This window comes from Bubalus bubalis, chromosome 5 (assembly GCF_019923935.1).
Source record: "Bubalus bubalis isolate 160015118507 breed Murrah chromosome 5, NDDB_SH_1, whole genome shotgun sequence".
NCBI lineage: Eukaryota > Metazoa > Chordata > Mammalia > Artiodactyla > Bovidae > Bubalus > Bubalus bubalis.
In genome coordinates this window covers 525,192-542,772 of record NC_059161.1, presented here as the reverse complement: position 1 = coordinate 542,772, position 17,581 = coordinate 525,192, and the positions used below count along the sequence as shown (strand labels likewise).

Genomic DNA, 17,581 nt, shown 5'->3' with positions numbered 1-17,581 from the left:
AAGCAACCCAACGTACAAGAATAGAATGTGGTAAATGCATCTTCCAGCCCCACCAAGCCTCTGGCCAACATCTAGACTGAAACCTTATGAGAGAGCCCAATGTGAGCCCACCTAGGCAAGCCCCACCAGGATTCCTGACCCCTAGGATTTGTGAGAAAATAAAGTTTATTATTGTTTTAAATTTCTAAGTTTTGAAATAGTTTATTATGCAGCAATAGAGAAAAAGCACACAGGAATAGAATGTCATAAAAAAAAGAGGACTTGTAGAACATAAAGGGCTCCTGGAAATTATACACAGGAAAGCAGGAATGATAAGCTCAATAGACAGAAAATAAAGTTGAGAGAATCTTCCAGAAAGTAGAGCTGAAGGACAACGTGGGCCACTCTCACTTTCTGGGACGGCTCACACTGTCTGTGGAGTGTGCTTCTCTCTAAATAAATCCACTTCTTACCTGTCACTTTGTCTCTCACAGACTTCTTTCTGCCATGAGACTTCAGAACCTGAGAGTCAGTGTGTCCAGACGCAGATGCTGAACCCCCGCCAGGCGGAAGAAGTTCAGTGTCTGCGGCCCACAAGCACGTAGACCCAAGACTTGCTGAAACCGGGAGGTTGGTGACCCTGACTGTCACTCGCCACACCACCAGCCCGTCAGTATGATGTCCCCGAGCCGCTCACACAGGCCTTGAGCCACGACTACTCCCTCCAGGTCTGGACACACGGTTTTGAGGGCATTAGCCCTCTGGGGCCCCTCAGCCTTGGCAAAGCAAGTAAAGATATTCTTTTCTACTTCACCCCCTTCACACACACACAAAAATAGACAATGTGATGGAAAATATGAGAGAAAAAGTAGGAAAATCAGAGAGTTAGTCCTGGAGAGTTAAACTTCTGAAAAACAGGGGTTCATGGAAGACAGAAGAGAGGAAACAGGAGTAAGGAAATCCTCTTGGAAAGAGCTCAGAAAACCCCCAAATGGAGCTGAAGCAGCCTTCAGTTTCCAAGGGCAAAGGGCAAGGCAAGTGCCCAGGAGAGAGTTTGCAAACAGAAGTCATGCCACAGCTAACCTTCAGGATGCCAGGGTGTGGAGGCCTTGCCAGCTCCTCTGACATACAGAGAGGGGGTCACAGCCAAATGACCAGCAACCAAAAGGGGTCCAGACCCTACTGGGGGCAGGGGTGGATACATCTCCTAGTAACTTTCTTAAAAAAAAATCAAAATCATTTTAAAAGATTTTTAAAATGTGAATCATTTTTAATGTCTTTATTGAATTTGTTACAATATTGCTTCTGTTATCTTCGGGTTTTTTTGGCCATGAGGCACACGGGTCTTAGGGATCGAACCCACACCCCCTGCCTTTGAAGGTGAAGTCCCAATGACTGGACCACCGGGGACGTCCCCAGTAGCTTTCTGAGAAGAAAATGTGGAAGGTAACTTTTTGGGGATCATTAAAAATTGTAAACATCCATCCCACTCTTATACTTAGTGGATGATTTGGCTAGGTATAGAATTCTACATGGGACTTCCTAGGTGGCTCGGTGGTAAAGAGCCTGCCTGCAAGGCAGGAGATGCTGGTTCAATCCCTGCCTGGGTCAGGAAAATCCCCTGGCAAAGGAAATGGCAACCCACTCTTGCCTGAGAAATCCCATGGACAGAGGAGCCTGGTGGGCTACAGTCCATGGGGCTGCAAAGAGTTGGAGACGAGTGAGTGACAAGCAGCAGCAGCAACAGGATTCTACACAGAATTTTTTTTCTTTCAAAAGAGAGATTTATGTTTCCAAAACAGAAGCAGACTCACAGACACAGAAACAAACTTATAGTCACTAAAGAGGGGAGGGGACAAAAGAGGGGTAGGAATTAACAGATACAAGCTACTACGCATAAAGCAGACATGCCACAAAGACCTACTTTGTAGATAAGGAACTACTCAGCATCTTGCAATAAGCTAAATGGAGAAGAATCTGAAAAGAAAGCATATTTATAACTGAGTCACTGTGCTGTACACCTGAAATTAAGCAGCATGGTATTAACACATCAGCTATATTTCAATAACTAAATATAGATACTGGCTACTCTGGAGAAGGTTTGCAGAGGGTCCAGGTGAGGGAACAGGGACTCTGGTGAAGGGCTGATGTAGTGAGTGGGCAGGTGTGTGGTGAGGGCTGGGGTGTCAGAGGAGCGGCGGAGAGAACTAGGAACATTTGGAACGGTTCTGAAGTGTGATAGAAACTTCTAGTGGATTAATATGAGGTGTGAGGGCGCAGAATAACCCAGGCTAATTCCTTGAATTTGGCCTCAGCAATTAGGCAGACATGGCAGCTCCTGAGATGGGAGAGACACCTGTCTGCCCTGCTGCTGTCCCTGAGGGCGGGGGGCCAAGACCAGGCTGCAGGTCTCAGAGGGCTTGGGGGGCCAGGGAGAGTCACAGAGGGCAGAGATGACCAGACAGGATAAGGGTGGGTGGGTGAATGGATGGGTGGATGGATGGAAAAATGGATGGGTGGAAGCGTGGATGGGTGGGTGGGTGGAAGGATGGGTATGGATGAGTGGGTGGGTGAATGGATGGGTGGGTGGGTGAGTGGATGGATGGATGGGTGGGTGTGTGGATGGATGGGTGTATGGATGAGTGGGAGGGTGAGTGGATGGGTGGGTGGGTGGATGGATGGATGGATGGGTGGGTGGGTGGCTGGGTGGATGGATGGATGAGTGGGTGGGTGAGTGGATGGGTGGGTGGATGGATGGGTGGATGGATGGATGAGTGGGTGGGTGAGTGGATGGGTGGGTGGATGGATGGATGGATGGGTGGGTGAGTGGATGGATGGGGGGGAGGGTGGGTGGATGGATGGATGGATGGGTGGGTGGGTGAGTGGATGGATGGATGGGTGGGTGGATCAGGGGAGGGAGGAGAAAAAGAGAGAGAGACAGCAATTGAGAAGGAGGCAGGTACAGGTGAGTGAATTTATTGCTGAGACTTAATGTCGCTGGACTCTAAGCCCCACTAGGATGGACCCGACTCCTGATCCAGCTGTGTCGTACACACATGTAAGTGCTGTTCACGAGTTTATTGAGGGACTGTCAACTTGTCCCTGGTTGGATCCAAATGCCACAGGGTCCGTGTTCAGCCTGTGCTCCGCTCCCCTGGCCAAGGAAGGCCAGTCACTGAGCTCTGATTTCCCTCCAGGGTTGAAATCTTCAGGGAGGAGGACACTTCCCAAAGCCCACGCCTGACCATCGGCCCTTGCGCACACTCATTCCTTGTGAGCTTAGCGGAGCCTCTCCCTCCAGCTGGAGGACTAAGGGGAAGGAGGGCAGCACAGGTGGTTTCCCCAGCTCTTCCGCTAGCCTTGTCCCCAGGACACGTTTCCAGGGAGGACCACAGGATCCCCGACCACCCACACTCATCTCGTCCACCACCCTCCTGTCTCAGGATAACGCTGAGCAGGCCAAGCGGGCCGCTGGGTCAGCGCGGTGTGACCAGCCCCGCCTCCACAGGGGCCTGGGTGCTCTGCCGGGGACAGTCCCGCTGAGCCCCACTGGGTGCGTGACTGGAGTCTATTTGCTCAGCGGCCGTCCTGCGTGCACCCCCCTCGCCCTGGCTGTGGGCCACACCACCAGGCCGCCCACATGCAGCGCGCTCGGTTACACAGCTGCCCGGGTCGCTGCGAGGCCAAGGCCACACCCCAGCCCGCAGGGAGCCCTGGTGCCCCTGAGCACTGGACCATCCTAGGTCACCAGGAGAGGCGGGCGCGGCCCTGGTTGCCATGGATACAGAATCCCTGCCGGCCTCCCTTCCCCTTTCCAGGACTCACTGCCTGGGGCTCCGTCCAGCCGCTCCGGGCCTGTCCACACTTGCCACGCGCACCTGAGTCTCGGCCCACTGCCAGCCCCGCCCTCCTGACCTGGGCCCCTGGGCTGGGGAAGCATTTCAGCAGTGGAGATCCCAGTCGCTGGGCCGGGTCCCCCCGCTGTGTGACCTCTGAGCCGACAGCTGCCGACGCCCTGAGCCCCATCACATCTGCAGGTCCTGTCAGCTCTGCCTCAGGGCCCTGAGCACGCGGGGCACCCACCGGCTTTAGTGCATGGCTTCCTCGTCTCACTCGCGCCCCCCTCCCCTCCTGGGGCTCTCGGCTCCCAGACAAGTCCTGGCTTGAATCTCACCGCTCCAGAGAGGCCTTGGCCGGCACGACCCAGTCTGTGCTGCTGTCCACTCCGCAGGGCTCTCGTCACCCCCAAACTACCCAGTGTCTCTGTTTATTACGCGACTCTTTCTGCCTCGACCACTAACAGCACAGATGCTTTCCACGTGTCCCACATGTCACACGAGGTCGCTCGATAGAAACACTTGTGAGACACAGGCGCGCCGACCGTGTGCCCACCTTCCCCACACTGGCAGCAAGCGCAGGCCCTGCTGGGTTCTGTAAAACACTTGTAACGGCAACAGACGGTCGACATTATTACTCGATATTTCAATAAATAATACAATAGGAATACGACAAAATATATCAGGAAATAAAAAGGAATGAAGTATGTACTAGTTGGATGAACCTTGGAAAGACGATGCTGAAGCCAGTCGTGAAGGCCGCATTGAGGAAGTGTCCAGAACAGGCAGATTCACGCAGACAGAGGGCAGATGGGCGGTCCTGGGGGCTGCGGGGGGCGTGGCTGCTGGTGGCACCAGACTCCTTTGGGGATAAAATGTCCTGAAACTAGATTTGGGGATGGCTGCATAATCGTGTAAGGTTACTGAAGCACGCCGCTCTGCCCCGTGTAAAGGGCTGTGTTTCGAGCCGTGGGCATCGATCCCAGTGAAACTGCTGCTTTTACAAAGTAGTAGGTGGCCGCTCCACGTTTCAGATTGTGCCCAGAGAGTAAAGAGACGCGAGCAGTCATCTCAAAGCTCGCCCCTGGAGGCAACGGCCGTTAGCCCCCTGGCGAGGGTGCCCCACACGCTGCTCAGCGCCCGCGTGGGGCTGGACGGCCCTCACCGCCTCTGCTGAGATAAGAAGATCTGGAGACGTGACTCGGTCCCTCAGGCACCCAGCTCACATCAGAGGGTCTGGAGGGAAGCTTCCTCTGCTCGGGGTTAGCTCAGGACAGAACTGTGATGAGGGGCGGGGAAGCTTGGGCTTGAGCAGACCCCCCAGCATCAGGCGACTCTGACACAGCCAAGAACCAGCGGATAAATCCTGCGCAAACGGCACCGCGTCATAGAGTGACTGCTGCGACCAGCTTGTTCTGACCTTTCCTCCCAACCCTGCATCTCGGGCAGCCTGTGGGTTACCATCAGGCGCTCCATCCAGCTCGGGTACCACCCGCGTGATAGTCCAGGGAGAGGAGGCCTCGTGATTCACCTGACGTTCCCCCAGGGAGACCACCTCTTCCAGGAAGCCTTGGGGGCTGCCCATGTCACCCCACCAAGCTCTGGGGGAGCACCCAGCGCCCGGGGACCTCCTGACGGTGGGGCCTGCAGGTCACTGCTTTGGCTTCCTCACCAGAACCCCAGTAGGGCGCGTATACCAGCAGTAAAGACCGAATGATCAAACGCGCTGAGGAGGTGACTGCGGGCTCCCCGGGCCTGTCGGCTCTCCCAGGCGTCTCTGCCGCTGCGAGAAACAAACCACTTGCCTCAACACTTGGGTGGTTTCCATGTTTATAAAGCATTCTCCTGCACATGCCTGTTTCTGGCTGCTTTTTAAAAAATATCTCTTGAACGTCAGTGAGCAAGAAGGCACACCCTTTGCGCTGCCCAAGCTGCGTTCAGAGAAGCGGAAGGCCTTCCCCACCGTCCCCAGGCTCCCTGGGTGAGGCCCCCGCCCACCTGCTCTTGACGGGGCTCCTCCAGAGCCGAAGCGGGGTCCTCCCTGCCAGAGGGCCGTGGGCAGCGGAGTCCACAGCTGCACCCCAGGGGCGGCCTGACCACCTGGCCCCCGCCCACCGTGCCCCAGAGACTGAAGAGTTTTAAAGTCCAGGTGATACCGGTGCTTTAGCACCCCAGCCCTCTGCCCACGGCCAAGCCCCTCCCCAGGTGCAGGGGCCGGGCAGCCCGGCCTCCCCGCGGTGAGCCAGACCTCAGGACACTGCCCTGAGCAGGGTCTCCAGGCTCACCCTCCTCCTGCAGCCTGGGATGTGGTCCAGAGACCAGTGTGGGCCCCTGTTTAGAAACTTTTACAGCAGTTTGACAAGTAACTTTCTCTCCGGAGGGGGAGCAGACAAAAAAAAGAACAACCTTCTCACTGCTGATGGGAACACAGGCAACAGCCGCTAGAACAGCGCGCTGACCGAAGCGAGCCGCAGGTCACTTCCCTCTCATTTCTCTAGTCTTTCATTTTTATTGTTTTGCAAAAGCATTAGATTGGAAAATCAAATCAAAACAAAGTCAAGCAAAACCAAACTGGTCCTTTAGCACAAATAGTTGAAGAGGCTATTCAACTCTTCACCTGAGCGGACTTGCTGACTCACCTGAGGGGACTTGTTGACCGCAAGGGTCCTCAGCCCCCTCAGAGGTGCAGACAGGACAGCGGGACTCGGGTGTGGGTGTGAGGGGGCAGCGGTGGCAGAGCTGGACGAGCTAACGCGCAAAGCACCGCTCCCCTCCCTTCTGCCGGTTCCAGGGCCATCTATTCCGACAGACGAAGAAGCCGAGGGGCAGAGAGAGAAGGAGCCATGGGGAGCCGGGTCGGGCAGAGTCAGGGCCGCAGGGGGCTGGGCTACAGATCGGGGCTGTGAGCCAGCCCCGAGGCTGTCTGGGGGTCGCCCGGGAGACGGAGGTCGGGCAGAGAGCCATCCCCCTGAGGCTTCAGTCTCGGAGGACAAGGCCTCCCTCCTGAGTGAGTCACGGCTCCCGAGGGCCTGGCCCTCGCCCACAGCCAGACGCAACCCCTGGGGTCGCCCCGAGTCTCCTTCCCGGGACGAGTGTCTCCTTGCAGGTCCCCTGGAGAGGCCCCCGCGCCCGCCCACCCCTCACCTGGCCCAGGGCTCCTGGCCCGCGGGCCTTGCGTTGGGTGAGGGGCTCCCACCCCCACCCAACGTTGTGTCTCCCTGACCTCGGTTCCCCGGGAAACACCCACTGAGGACGGGGGACGGTCCGCGCCCTCCTCACTTTCCGGCCCACACAGCCCCCAGGAAGCATCTCATCCTCTGGGATCCAGAATCCCTGGCCCAGGGCAGCCTGGGAGGAGCGGAGGCCTGAGTCACCTCCAGTCCCGCGCCCACACCCCTAGATCTCTGCCCAACCTGTCCTACAGGTGCGCCTGGCTCTCCGCCAGTGGGCCAGGGCCCAGCACTTACGGGAAGGAAGGATGTAAACAGAGGGCAAGGGGCGGGTGGAGGACAAAGGCGCCCTGGTCTCCGCTCGGCCCTCGCTAGGGCTGGGGACCGCCCCTCCAAGGGGCTCCACACGAGCCTCGGGGGCCCCATTGCCCCACGGATCCCCTTGCCCTCCCCTGGGGCTGTCCCTGGGGCAGGTGCTAAGTCACTGGCCGGAGGTGGCCCTGGGGCTGCTCAGTGGAGAGGAGGGGCCATCGGTTTGTTTCCCCACGGGACGAGGTAGAGGGCAGGGGACTGGGGGCATCTGAAAGGGCCTCAGTGGACTCGTAGGGAAGGTGGGACCACCCCCACCACCTGGTGGGGCCACTGCGAGTAACATGCCCGGGAAACTCAACCCCGCTGCTGTGGGCAACGACGCTGAGGCCTCCGTGGTCCTGTCTGCCCCTGCCCCCATCCCAGCGGGAGGACAGACCCTGGGCCAGAGGAATGTGCCCAGACCCCCTGCAGCAGACGCTAACGAGGGCTGGGGGCAGAGCACACAGGCCGCTGGAAGCCTGGAGCCAGAGACAGCTGGGAGCCCAGCACCCGGGGCCCCAGGGGCTTCGAGGGTGCTCTGCCTGAGAAGCCTTGGACCATCCAAGCAGAGGAGAGTTCACAGCTGAACTCAGAGTTCCCTGGACCCCTTGGGGTGTGGGTTAGGGATACATTATATACTCATATGCGATGACATGTTCCTATCCATAGCACACTACGTTAATATATCATTATTACATATTAGTCACTAGTTTTAAATTTTCTCAAATTGTGGTACAATATACACAGCATAGTGCTTCCCCAGTGGCTTAACGGCAAAGACTGCCTGCAATGCAGGAGCCGCAAGAGACACAGGTTCGATCCCTGGGTCAGGAAGCTCCCCTGGAGGAGGGCGTGGCAACTCACTCTTGCCTAAAGAATCCCATGGACAGAGGAGCCTGCTGGTCTCCAGTTCATGGGGTCAACAGGGACACGACTGAAGCGGCTTAGCGCGCACACACACACACACACACACGGCACGAAGTTCCCCGTTTTCACCACTGTAGCGGCGTTACGTGTGCTCACACTGTGCTCCAGCCACAGCCGCCGCCATCTCCAGGGCAGCTCCTCTCCTAAGCTGAAGCTCTGCCCCAGCAGACACCCCCGCCCGGGACCCCGTCCCGCTTTCTGTCCTGCTAAGTGGCTCGTCCAGGGCCCTCACATGGAAGGAACTGTCGAGGTTTGCCCTGTCTCTGCTCACTCCCCGGAGCTAGTTTCTTGTTCTCTGTCATGAGGGGTACTGATACAGCCACGACCCCCTTGGGTTCGTCCTGGGAAGACCCGAGCAGGTGACAGCCAAGCAGATGATCTGAAAACAGTGAAGCCCAACTTGAAGGTCAGGCTGCAGGATGCTCAGCGGCAGGCGGGGGGCGGGGGTGGGGGAGGGGGGCTGCGCCCGCCTGAGCCGAGGGGTCCTGAGCTTCCTCCCAGACCTGAAGGGACAGCAGGCAGTCCCCACACCCTGGGCCACTGTGGTCCCGGGCCCAGCAGTGTGCGGCTACTTGCAGAAGGCCCTCGGGTCCTGTGTCCTCAGCTGGGGCGGGGGTCCTGGTATGGAGTCCCTGCGATCGTCCCACTGCCCCTCAGCACACGCCTGCCCGCCGCAGGGCAGTGGGCCGTGGGCAGTGGGCCGGGGCCTGCTCACCACGGGGCAGTGGGACATGGCCCCTCTGCTCAGCACCAAGGCTGCTGGCCACCTCAGCGCCAACCCAGGGGGACCCCCGTGAGCAACTGCCTTCAGCAGCCGCTCCCCTCGACGGCTTCTGGATACGACGTCACGACAGGGTGTCCCCAAGGAGCCTGGGAAGCCCAGAGAAGAGCCTAACCCAGCCTGGACAATGGCGGAGGCAGTCAGGGAAGGCTCCCTGGAGCAAAGATTGCTTCACCTTCTGCTAAATAACAACAGCAAAGAGGCTCAAGGACAGATGACAAGCTCGTGCGCTAAGTCGGTTCAGTCGTGTCTGACCCTGAGCAACCCTGTGGGCTGTACCTGCCAGGTTCCTCTGTCCATGGGATTCTCCAGGCAAGAACACTGGACTGGGTTACCAGGCCCTCCTCCAGGGGACCTTCCCGGTCTTGGGGTCCAACCCACCTCCCTTTCGCCTCCGGCCCGGCGGGCAGGTCCTTTACCACCAGTGCGCCTGGGAAGCCCCCCTGATGTGCTTGACGCCAATTAAGTGTCTTGCTAGTTCCGTGAGGTAGGAACCTTTAGCGCCTCCACTTTACAGCAGAGGGAGCTAAGGCTCAGGGAGGTTCGGACACTCACTTAAGATCACACAGCCCGCAGGCAGCAGCGTTAGGATCGGAGCCCAAACCTTCACTGTCTGTGCCCCCCAGGCTGCCTCCTGAAGGGCAGGGCCTCGAGCTGTGGGCAAGCACCTTACCGCAGGGACTCACGGCCGATTACCATCTGGAGTGAGGTGGGACAGACGTTTCTAAATTCCAAGAGATGCGAATTCAGGCTCCAGTTCTCCAGGAAAACGGTAACCAGCACAGCAAACCCTGGATGTCACAGAGATGAAAGATTTCCTTTTGAATTATTTTAAGTAAAAAGAACGTCTTTTTGTAAAGTCTCAATCCACATCTAATTAAGCTCTTCCAAGGGTCACTTAAAAATGCTATCAACTGTGTTTTTTGTTTGTTTTTAACCGTGGAAAAATATTCGCAAAATGAAATCAACCATTTTAAAGTGTGCAGCTCAGTGGTATTAAGTGCATTCACGTCGTTCTACGACCATCAGCACCAGCATCGCAGGAGCCCACACCCTGTCCCCATCAGCACGCCGCCACCCCACCCCGCCCCACCCTTCACCCTCTGCCTCTGTGAGCTTGACTCCAGGGACCTCGCAGCGGTGGAATCCTTCAGCATTTTTATTTTGTGTCTGGCTTGTTTCACTGATAACGTCAATGGGAGCCTGTTTACAGGAAAAAACATTAGGATAAGTCATAGTTGAGGACATCTGCCCGTGTGGCCACAGCTCGGGGGTGACTAAGGTAGGAAATCGTCAGATGGGGACAGCGGAGGCCTTGCTCACCCTGTCTGCTCAGGACAAGCCCAGAATTGGACCTGCTTTGCCACGAAACTTGCTGGAACAGGACGCAGAGGCCGCAGGGAAGGGGGGCAAGGGCCCCTCAGGGAAAAGCCAGGGGCTGCCGGGCAGCTCCCAGGGCCCGGTGTGTGGCTGCAGGTCCCTGCGAAGGCCTGGGGGCAGCTGACAGAGGACTCGTCTGTGGGTGCCCCCTGCAAGGGCTCACTTTCTCCTGCCGGCCTGACAGGGCAGCACCCAAGCCTAGGCTCCAAGGGGCTTGGGCCCAACACGGCTAAGATGCAGAAGCCAGTGGCTGGTGCCCTGTATCACAGGGTCTGAGTCAGAGGAGGAGATAAGCTCAGGGCAGGATCTGAGAGATGAAGACTGAGGCTGGGACGCCCTCAGGCTGGGCCTGGGTGTGAGCAGTGAAGGCGCTTCCAGAAGGAGGGGGGCCTCCCCACCAGGGAGGGGTGGGCAGCATCCAGACTCGAGGACCAGAAACGTCTGGGTGTGATAGTTCATATACATTCTACATGAAGATACATAACCGAAGTACACAGGTAATATATGATGAGTGTGTATATGTGATATACAGTGTATGTGTATACACATATAATTTATTAAGTTTATATGTATATACATCTTTAAGTCCAGAATCTTGTATTTTTCTAACATCTAATTTGCACTTGCATTGCTAGAGGAGGACCTTTTACCAATTTTTACGGTCAGTACATCTATTTCTGAAGAAAGAATATTTACACAAGAGCCACAAGTGTCTTGAAAAGCAATCCCCTTTTAAAATTTTCAACAATCACAAGGAATCTTCTTTTGAAAAAGGACATAATTCTAATGTGAATGGAGTCACCATGGGGAAAAAAAGAGCTCCAGCCAAATTCTTTTCTGCACAACATTGCCTCGGGGACATCTCTCAAGGAGAAGAATTCTGTTTTTTCCCAGTTGAGAACTTTCTGTTTCAAGTTGTTCATGACATGCTGAAGTCAAAGCTCCAATCCTTTGGCCACCTGATGCGAAGAGCCAACTCAGTGGAAAAGACCCTGATGCTGGGAAAGATTGAAGGCAGGAGGAGAAGGGGACAACAGAGGATGAGATGGTTGGATGGCTTCACCAACTCAATGGACATGAATCTGAGCAAACTCAGGAAGATGGTAAGGGACAGGGAAGCCTGGCATGCTGCAGTCCATGGGGTCGCAAAGAGTCGGACACGACTAAGCGACTGAGCGACCCCAACAAGGCAGTTTCAACATGTTACTTCAGTTCTGGGTCCACTCTGGGGTGGGAAGCCCTTTCTGTGTCATGCGTAACCTAAAGCAGACAGAGAGGGGGCTGAGGTCTTAGGTGGTAAAACATATTCTAAAATGTACATCTTGGTTCAGTGGCAAACCTGCCCTTTTCTGACAAGGTAAGATGAGTAAACGTCCACCCGAGCTCACCTGAAGCGCAGGCCGAGCGTCGCGGTCCGAAGCTGTGGCGTCAGGCGCCCCTTGGCACACAGACCAGCGTGTGTGCTGCTGCTGGGCAGCGGCAGAGAACGAGGCAGAGGTCGCCGCACGGCCCGGCTCCGGCTCTGGGCACCCCGTGTCCCCCGCCCTGCAGACGTGCCCCTAGCTGCCCCGGGAAGGCTCTGCTCCGGGCTGGCCAGCCTCGCCACTCTCGGGTGAGGTCATCCTCTCCCTGGGAGGCGAGGCCCTGCGGCAAAACCAGCCAGGCCTGCACCTCGGGGCTGACGTCACCCACCCCGCAGGGCTGCTGCCCTCCAGGCCGCCCGTGGGCTCGAGCAAAGGGCACATTCCTGGCTGCGGTCCCCTCCCTCATCGTCTGGTGGAAAGCCCCGGCCAGCCCCCGGGCCCTGGTGAGGCAGGAAGGGCGGCGGTCCAGGGAGAGGGGCGCAGGGGGTACTGGGGGGTGGGGGGGGTGCGGTGACTCTGCGGGTGGGGACACCTGGACACGCTGTGCGGACAGCCCTGAGGTGGGGGCCACCCACCTCGGTCCTGGCTCCCCCACACGCACCCTGGGCCCCATGGGGGCCCCGCCCGTTTCCCAGATGAGGACAGACCCTCCTCTCTGACTCTCAGCCCCTACCCTGTGCCGGCTGCTGTCGGGAAGGATCTATTTCATCTTCAGGACAGGCCCAGGTGATGGATTGAGCGGGAGCCATGCCTGTGGGATGCGAAGAGGGGCAGGGAGCCAGGAGTGCCCGCCCGGGACCCCTCCCAGGCCCCGGACCTCCAAACCAGCATGCCCGGTGCCCACCGTCCCGCCCTGGGTCCTCCCACCCAGCGTCCCGTACCTTCTACCCTCTGACTTTTCATACCCTTTCCTCGCAAACCCCAGGCGCTGCAGGTCCTCAGGGAGGAAGGTCTGTGATGAACTAACTCACACACACATCCCGTCCAGCCCAGGAGAAGAAAGATGAAAATTAGTCAGGAGCAGAGAGGCCAACCTTTCCCCCACCGATCAGAGCTAAAGGTCAGAGGTCACCAATTGGGATCAAAGGTGATAGCTAATGGCCGTCAATTTCTTTAGGAAGTTTGAGGTGGGGATTCACGTGGGGGACAGATCACGTCCTGAGCGTCTGCTGTGCGGTGGGCGGGGGTGGAAGGGATGGGGGCTGCCCTCGCGGCGCTCAAGTCCTCACTCACAGGGACAGACGTCAGCAGCAAGAGCTGACTGCTCAGCCGGGTGGCAGGTCCTCGCGGAGGAGAGGGCGAGCGCGCAGCGCTGGCAGGGTTGGGGGGCCGGCTGCGATCCAACTAGGAGATCGGAGGAGGCTCAACATCTGAGTGGAGGCGCTGGCGACCTCCAGGCTGTGGCGGGTAGGGCGGACTCCGGGGGGCAGCGTCCACTCAACGCCCAGGGCAGTGAGGAGGCTGGGGGCAGACCATAGAACAATTGGGCATGACCCGAGGTGGGGGGCCCCAGCTTTCCCTCCGAGGGAGAAGGAAGCGCAGGGGGTCTGGGGGACTGCCGGGACCACTGAGGGAGGAGCAGTTACTGGGAACCAGTTGGCAGGTCGGGCCACCGAGGTGGTGATGGGGTCAGATTCAGAATGGGATTTGGACAGACAGCCCACAGGAAGGACCTGCTTCCAGATAGAACAGGAAGCGAGAAAAGGGAGGAATCAAGGCTTGAAGAACTGTCTGGAAAGCAGACGTTGCCATCTGGTGTGGGAGGAGGGTGCATGGGGAGGCGAGGAGCTGTGTGGGAGCAGTGGGAGTCGGGGTTGCCAGTGGTCAGGCTGTGGGGCGGCTGGACCCTCCAGGCTGGACCTCAGGGCCGGTCAGCGTTCCCATGCCTTCTGACCACCGAGAGCCAAGTGAGCTCACAGCGAGGAGCCTGAGGGCAGGGCCGGCTGAGCCCCTCTGCCTCTGCACTCAGCTGGGGAGGAGCCGAGGAGGGGCGGCCGCCGGAGGGTCTCAAGGCACCAGGTGAGGGCAGGCCTATCATGCTTCCCCAGAGCAGAGACAGCGAGGCCTGAGACTATGGCTCCTGGTGACGGGGGCCCAGCGCCCAGCAGGCCCAGGAGACCACAGAAACCCTAGGGAGTCCTGGAAGGGAGTGGGGCAAGAGACAGCATGTGGGTTCTCTAAGAGTCTCTGCGACCCCGTGGACTGCAGCCCTCCAGGCTCCTCTGTCCATGGGATTCTCCAGGCAAGAATACCCAAGTGGATTGCCATTTCCTTCTCCAGGGGATCTTCCTGACCCAGGAATCAAACCTGGGTCTCCTGTATTGCAGGCAGAGTCTTTACCAACTGAGCCACCAGGGAAGCCCTTCTCCTAAAATGGAAGAAATTAAAGAAGTTAATAGAAGAGATGTATATGCCCTTGGGGCTAAGAAAGTAAAAGAGGCACCATCTAGGGTGAGGGAGGGGCCTGCAGGACCAGGAGGGGAGAAGCCGGCGGCCATGGGTGCATGCTGGGGAGTGGTGGACACCATGGTCTGAGGGGCTGAGAGGTCTCCTCTGATTCTTTATTTTCTCGGGCAAACAGGGAGCAAGGTCCTGGAGTAGGTGTGAGGAGGGGAGGGGATGAGGGCAGGGGCGGACTGATCCTCCAAGAGCCCCGGGACTGGGAAAGGCAGCCCCCAGGCCACCTGAGATTCACCATCGGAAATTGAAACCAGTTGCTCACTTTCAGTTCATTGACATTTTAGGCTTATAAATCCTGCTTGGGGCGGGGTGGCTGTCCTGTATATTATGGAGTCTTAGCATCCCTGGCCTCTGCCCCATTTCCAAGCCATGAGCACTGGGCTGATGAAGAGTTATCTGAGCTCTCCCGCATTTGAAGACACCCTCCCCACCCCCCCGTCCCGCTTTCTCCCTACCTCTCAGATCACGCCGTCTCCTCCTCCGTCTGTCCTTTGACCCCCTCCCCTCTGCTTTCTACACACTCTGCTTGAGAGATATCTACACCTTAGCTTTAACTGTGCTGTGTGTGCTTGGTGACCCTAAACCCCATATCTTGGGCCCACATCTCTCTCCTGAACATCCCAAGCCTTCAGGTCCAACAAGGCGAGCAGTACATCGGTATCCTTTCTTCTAAAGAAAAGGAGGCTTCCACCTCCCTACCCCTTCACTCAGAACCTGGGTCATCTGGACTCTGGCCCCAGGCCCATCACTGAGTCCCACCACGCAGTGGACTTACGAGGCTGTCCTGCCCTGGGCCCACCCACCCTGATCTCTGCAGCCATCGCTCTGCCGGATCCTCCCCACTCTGGGAGCTGCAGCCGCCGGCGGCCGCTGACCCTGTCTCCAGTTCAGCCCGTCCACCTCCCATACTCTGACATCAGCAGTGTGCTCCGTCGTTGCAAGCACCCCACCCCCCTCAGCAGCTACTCTCACCCTCCGGGTGCACACCCTTGACAGCCTCCCTTCCCGCCAGCCCTGCCTGGAGGCTGGGCTCCAGTCCTGCTGTACACAAGGGGCCGATCCCCTCGGCTTCGCCTTTGCCCAGGATGCTCTTTCTACCCAGATGCCCCGTCTCTGGGCCCAGGCGAGCTCCCGCCCCTTCCCCAGCCCACCCTCCCCCGCCTCCCCAAGTTTCGCTCTGTCCCTGGCTGCGGCGTTACTTTGTAAGAACTTTCTGGTGCCCTCATCCCGTGAGTCGTCAGGGGATGTGAACACCTGCTCACGCGTGACCTCACGAGGGGAGAGTCCCTGCTGTGGCCACGTTCTGTCATCAACGCCTGGCACACAGGCTCTTCAGTGAATCACCATTTTTAATAGGGACATAGTATTTCAGGTTATAAATAGATGAGTCATGCTTTAGTTAACCCTAACCCAAACATCAGACGTGCTGTTTGCTTCACCTTTCAGAATCACTAATGTTTATTTTTCAAAATGAAGAAGACCCTCGTCTGTCCTCTTCTGTTTTCTTTCTTTTTGGCTGCACTGAGCAGCATGTGGGATCTTAGTTCTCCTGCAGGGATCGAGCTCATGTCCTCTGCAGGGGAACAGTCTTAAGTTCTGGACCACCAGGGGAGTCCCTTCTTTTTTATTTTAAGAACAGTATGACTTTTCTGTAAAAGAAAATTCAGGCAATACAAAAAGGCTTGAAAACAACGTGAAAATCGTGCATGATCCCACCATCGAAAGATGGTCTTTCTCATCAGGCTGATTGATACCTCTTCTAGGCTGTTTTCTATGCACTCCATTATCTCCATGTTTAAAAACCAAAACTGAGACATACTGCACATGCTGCCCTATAAGCAGCTTATAAGCAGTGTGTCTTGAACATTCCATGTCATTAGATATTCATGTATCATTTTGAATGATGATACACGTATGACAGTTTGTTTCATAAACCCCCTCTCTTCAGATGTTCTAAATGTTATCAGGGTGCTGTGAGTCTTCCTGCAGATGTGTTTTTGTGCCCATATCTCATTATTTTCTTAAAATACAGTTCTTGACATAGCCTGTTGCCAAGGGGAAGGGGTTGGGAGAAACACAGACCGGGAGGTAAAGTTAGTGTGTGTGTTGCTACTACACATCGGACAAGGAAACGGCACCCGCTCCAGTGCTGTTACCCGGAGAATCCCAGGGAAACGGCAGCCCGCTCCAGTGCTCTTACCTGGAGAATCCCAGGGACGGGGGAGCCTGGGGGGCTGCAGTCCATGGGGTCACACAGAGTCGGACACGACTGAAGCGACTTAGCAGCGGCGGCAGCAGCTATCATATATAGGCTGGATAAACAACAAGGCTCTGTGTAGCCGAGGGAACTATATTCAATATCCTATTAAGAGAAGATAAACCATAATGAAAAAGAATATTTTTTAAAGATTGTATGTGTACATATATATGTAAAGAAGAAAGTGGAAGTCTTAGTCACTCACTCATGTGCAACTCTTTGCAAACCCATGGACTGTAGCCTTCTAGACTCCTCTGTCCTTGGAGTTCTCCAGACAAGACTAATGGAGTGGGTTGTCATTCCCTCCTCCAGCAGATCCGCCTGACCCAGAGATTGAACCTGGGTCTCCTGCATTGCAGGCAGATATATATATATATATATAAGAGAATCACTAATTTTCTACAGCAGAAATTTATACAACATTGTAAAGCAACTATACTTCAATAAAAAATATTAAAATGGGAGACAATATGCAGTCCCAGAAGCTGAGTTGTTGGATTGGATGCTTGCACATCCTTAATGCTCTTGCCTAGTTGTTCTCCAGGAGGCTGTACAATGTCGTACTTTGAACAGCAGCGGAAGGCAGCTCCAGTCCCCCTGCCACGACCAGCACTGGACATACCGTGCGTTTCCTCTTCTTCAGTCCTGGGTGGGGTGGAAGGGCCGTGTTCCCATCCTCTTTGAGAGAACACTGAGCAGCTTTGAGGCCACCGACTGTCACACACTCACACGGTAGATGCTTAGTGAGCATTTTACGGGTGATGAATGGTGAGTGAGGGCAAGTCCACGACGGCACATAGCACCTGGGATACTGGGCTTGGGTCAGAGATGCAGGATTCAATTCCTGGTTCCAGAAATTCCCTGGTGGTCTGAGGTTAGGACGCCACGCTTTTTGTGCTGAGGACCTTTTCTGCATTCACCACCTGGTCGGGGAGCTAAGAGACCACAAGCCAAGCGTCCGAAAAACAAAGCAACAAGAACACTTTGGAAAATCTGGCTCCAGGGCTTGTGCCGTCACAGACAAGTCACTGAACTTGATTCAATCCGCGGTTTACTCGCTTGTGAATTGGAGAGCG

At 56.4% G+C, this 17,581-nt stretch overlaps 1 long non-coding RNA gene across 2 annotated transcripts; it reads right to left on the bottom strand.

Annotated features, from left to right (window-relative positions):
• Positions 1–4,435: 4,435 nt before the first annotated feature.
• Positions 4,436–12,037, bottom strand: LOC112585012. Of its 2 annotated transcripts, none has more exons than XR_006550976.2 (3): positions 11,813–12,037; positions 10,145–10,247; positions 4,436–9,835 (listed from the first exon to the last, which is right to left on the bottom strand). It is a non-coding gene; the product is annotated as an uncharacterized LOC112585012 (long non-coding RNA). The 2 variants fall into 2 exon arrangements; XR_006550975.2 differs by having other exon boundaries at positions 10,176–10,247.
• Positions 12,038–17,581: the final 5,544 nt, after the last annotated feature.